Source organism: Nannospalax galili, unplaced genomic scaffold (assembly GCF_000622305.1).
Source record: "Nannospalax galili isolate Female #2095 unplaced genomic scaffold, S.galili_v1.0 scaffold2584, whole genome shotgun sequence".
Lineage (NCBI taxonomy): Eukaryota > Metazoa > Chordata > Mammalia > Rodentia > Spalacidae > Nannospalax > Nannospalax galili.
The window spans coordinates 1-4,928 of NW_008350822.1; positions in this window are offsets into that span (position 1 = coordinate 1).

A 4,928-nucleotide genomic window follows, 5' to 3' on the forward strand; every position below is an offset into this window, starting at 1 on the left:
GATGGGAGTTCAAATCCAGAATTTTAAAAGTTTTAAAGATGTAAGCACAAACATATATTTACTATTTTTTTGTCTAATAAAATGCATATTTCCCTGAGCTAAGATACTTATTCAACTCTCCAAAGGATTGAAAAATATATTTCACACAACTCCATGAGGCAGATTTATTTAAAGATTATTGTAGGGTGAATTGCCATATCATTCATTTTATCTCAAATATTTTTGTTTTTCACTAACTATGTAACACAGATCTAATTTTTTACCTTAATGGCATGCTTAATGTACTTGACTCACAATGTATTTATTACTGTAAAACTAGGATTCCTATATGATATTGCACCTTCTTGACCATGCTGTGCCATGTTTAAGTTTAGGATGATTGTAGCCTCTGAAATTATCAGACAGCTGGCCCAGGTTATGGGAACACACATCACCATGGTCCCAGGTTGTCTTGGGAACAGGTCAGCATGTTCTGCAGTGTACCATCTAACTGCAGATTTATGGATTTTGCAGGTTATGTTTGGCTTGCTTCTGCAAAATAGTAATTAATTTTTAATAGAATAGAAATTATTCGGGCTGGAGAAGGAGCTCAGCAATTTAGAGAACTGAATGCTCTTGCAGAGGACCTGGTTTGATTCCCAGTACTCACATGGCTGCTATGAACCGTACTTAACTCCAGTTTGAGGGGAATCTGAAGGCCTCTTCTAACCTCTGCAACATTGCACAACAAAGGTGCACTAACATACATGCAGGCAATACATTCACACACATAAATTAATAAAAATAAGAAATTAAATATGAGTACAAATTAATGGGGCTTTCCTCCACTATGCTTGGGAATTTAAACTTTTCAGCCCTGGCCATGGGTTTCTGTATAATACCTTGCCCTGAAGATGGCACAGGGCTTTACTTGGATTCTGACACCCTTGTGTAGTCACTGGCAAGCTAATAAAACTTTCTTGTGCCAAAACACTGAGTGGTCTTCTCTGGTGAAGCACCTCGCAACACTTATTTCTGGACTCCACTAATAAAGGTATTACCATAAAGGTTAGTATTGGATGATCCCCAATCACAATAAGACTCCTTCTGAAGGCCTCTAGAGGACACAGTTGTAATTTCAGAACTGAGCTGATGGAGAGAATCTGTCTTTATCTACACTGAGGCAAGCTTGTTGACTGTGTTCTCAGGTTTCACTGGCATTCCATGCATATACCTCCCTTGCCTCCAAGTTGTTACTGTCATTTTTTTCAGAACTGGCTTAAAGAGAATTTTCTAGAAAGATGGCTCATTGGTTAAGACCATGGCTGTCTTTGAAGAGGATCCTTCTTTGTTGTCAAACACCCACATGGCATCTTAGAACCTTCATTAACTCCAGTACCAATAGATCTGACACCCTCTTCTGTGTTCCATCCACATTGCAATTCATCAGTACACTTACATGCAAGGAAAAAAATTTAAACACAAAATTTAAAAAAAATAAAAGTCAAACTAATTATTTACCGACTCACATAAACCAAGCCATCTTTTGTGAAACCTGCCTCCAATCTCTTCATGTCCATGTTCACAGCTGAAATGTTTTATTCTTTAGGTGATAGGACATCTTGGGTTTAAGAGATCAAAAGCATTGCTGAAATGTCTTAATTCTTAACAAATCAGAAACATAGCTCACTCCCCATCATTTCAGACATGAATAAAAATTAAAAGAAAATCCCAAAAAACACTTAGGTGATGCTTGAAATGTACTTAGTGTCACGCCACCTCCAGTGGAGCCTGTGTGAAGTACTCTCCATAGGTCGAGGCTGAGAAAACTTCAAAGGAAGAATGCCTCCTGGAGATGGCTGTGTTAAAAGAGCATGCCGTGTCTTTGGCTGTTCTACTTTAGTTCCTTTCTTTATTGATGCAATATTATTCTCATTCTTTCTTCATAGAGAGATTGTTTTGTACCTACTCGGATCATTAGGCCCACCTAAAGAGAAATTAGATATGGATGATTTCCTGGGAACTTAGTCATCTGATACTATACTTCCTCAGGTGTCTCTGTTCAGTCATCAAGAAGCCAAGACAGAGAAAGTCTTGGTCCAGTCAATCTCCCATGGGTCCCTCCCCTAGAGAAGTCTAGGCCTGGATGCTTGAGTTGGCCTAAAAATGTGAGGCTATTTTGCTCTCTTTATGGGATAGACCCCTGATAATCACATGCATGACTAATCCCAATGACGGGTAAGACCCTCCCAGACTGATGAACCTAAGACAGGGGTCATGAGGGCAATCATGGTTACCCAAGGACGGGCAACTTCAGAACCTGAGGAGAGGCAACCTAAGACAGGAAGGTCATATAATAAAATAGGGAAAAGGGATCGTGACTCCCGTTCCCGGGGCTATCCCTGAGAAGCCTCACTCAAAATAATGTGGGGAGATGTAGGGACCTGAGGCTTGAGACCTGAGACGTGAGACTTAAAAATACAATAATCAAAGCAGCTAAGAATAGGCATCCTTGGAAACTCCTAGATAAGTTACAGTAAGAATCAAGAGTTTATGTAGGAAATAATAGATGAGTGATTATTCAAGGAAGGAAAGTTTCATGGTATTCATTACAATTCATGGATAGACTTGCCAGATTTAGGCCACCTTGGTGCCTGCTTAGTAAGGAACAAAAGGAGTGCATACAGAGACAATGTTTATTTCATGGAAAGTAAGATGAAGTACTTATAGTTATAAGTCCCATACTTGGAAGGATTTCATGAGAGCTCACCAAGATAAAAAAAAGAAACTGTTTAGCACTAGTTAATGTTTGACAATGTATTTTGATTGACCTGTGTTTCACTTTTGTCTCTGGAATCAGAACTCTTAGAGAATGGTTAAACTGCAAAACAATGGCTTATTGATGTAATCATGTAACTTTGTAATTTATAATCTGAGCTCTGCAGCTGCAAAATTACACTCAGACTTTCACCAAACTCCTGTGTGTTTGTCTGTTTGTCATTAGCAGAATCCTTGTCCACCCTTTGGGGACCCTGCTCCCGTCGAACTGAACTGCTCCGGTCTGGGCTGGTCCGTCGCAACTTAGTAATATTTTTTTGCTTGCCCTGATTTCCAGTGATTGAATCAATAGCAGTGGTCCCCTTTGAACCTCAATTTAAGCCTGACAGATTAATTTTCATATTGTCAATAGACCACAGCACTGGTTGATCAACTCTTTGTTAAAATCAGCTAGCCATGACCTGCTATGAACAGCTCTACTCCAGCACTCAGAGACAAGGATCAGGAGAACCGTTGCTCTGGATGCTGTTGCTTTGTTTTCTATCTGGCAGACAGATACAGGGAAGCAATAATCACACCCACTGTGGCATCACTGCTCACTGTGACTCTACTCTTGACCAATGGAATTAAAACTTTCATTGTTTTCAGATTTTTCAGCCCCATTGTTTTCTGGTTAATTAGAATAATCAGAGTGTACTATGTTGACAGGTGTTAATCGTGAAGGAAATCTACAGTGTGCTTTCAATATTGTATATAATATATTATAATGAGAATTACAGAATATATTTATGTATATAGTTCTACTATATTATATATATTTATATATATATATATATATAATATGTTACTGATTATAAGAGCTCATTATTTCTGGCTGTGCTGAGGTCATCGCGATAGCACACTCTGCAGCCTCCTCGTCTATGACCCTGGGGACAGGTCCACCATAATCTGAAGGGTCATTCAGACTGTCAGCATATTATATAACATTTTCTACTAATCCCATGATTTAGACTGGTATCATTAGAAATATCCCAAATTCTGATCCATATGGGATTTACTCAGGAGTTCAGATTCCCATTATTGGTACTTATTTACTTATCTCTATCCACATTCATGTTTATTTTTCAAGCTAAAAAAGGCATTCATTTAAACTGATATTTCTAATTCACTGCCAAAACCATGTAATTTTTAAAAATATTCTCCTTTCAAATAAATATTTTTCCTAAAATGAAGATCATGGTCCTTATTGTATTTCTCATTTAAAACAAACCTTACTTATTATTACTATGGGCCTGCACATGGGTACGTGATATGGCTGGGCGTGCATGCCATTGCATAAATGTGGAGGTGAAAGGACAATTTATCGTGTCTGCTTTCACCTTACATGTTTACATGGATTCTAGGAACCAAATTTAGGTAGCCAGACTTGCTCAGCATGGCCTTTATTAACTAAGCCATCTTTCAGGCCTCTTTACTATATTACATTTATTTATTTAATCCTCTTGTCAAAATTCAATGTCTATATTATCAGCTTTTATACCTCACTTGAAAATAGCTTTGCCAACATCAACCCATGGTTTTACTCTCCTCAGGTCCATTCTGTGAGCATCTTTCTGCCTCTGCATTGGTGTGTTTTTCACACTCCCTGGCTGGATTGCTGTACAAGCAACCTCTTCCCATATGAATGGCGTCCTCATACCACCCCTGTTTGTCAGTCACAGTGAACAGCTGAGGCAATAGATCTGAGCACCACTCCCTATAGATACCTCTGCAACCCACTGAGGCTGCAGCTACACCAGAGGGAGCTTCACATTTGCTTCCACATGTTTCCCTCATCACCCTGCTTAGGTGTCGTTAGCCTAAAGACGGACATGGCAAAATGAGTTTTCTAGGGAGCTGCAAGTCACTTTTTTTTTGGTTGTAGATTATGGAACTGTAGAGATTCTAGAAGATTCTGTGGTTTCCATGTAAGAATAGATAACACATTGAAATTTTTTTTGTCAAATATGCTCCATGCTGCATGGTTCTTTAGGCATTTGTTCTTGTATAATGTTTAACAGAACACAATTTTTGCTGTATGGAATCCCAGGAGTGAAATGTAACCTCCAGATGACCCAGCCATCATCATTGCTGTCTGCACGTTTAGCAATCAGAGTCAGCATCTATTGCCA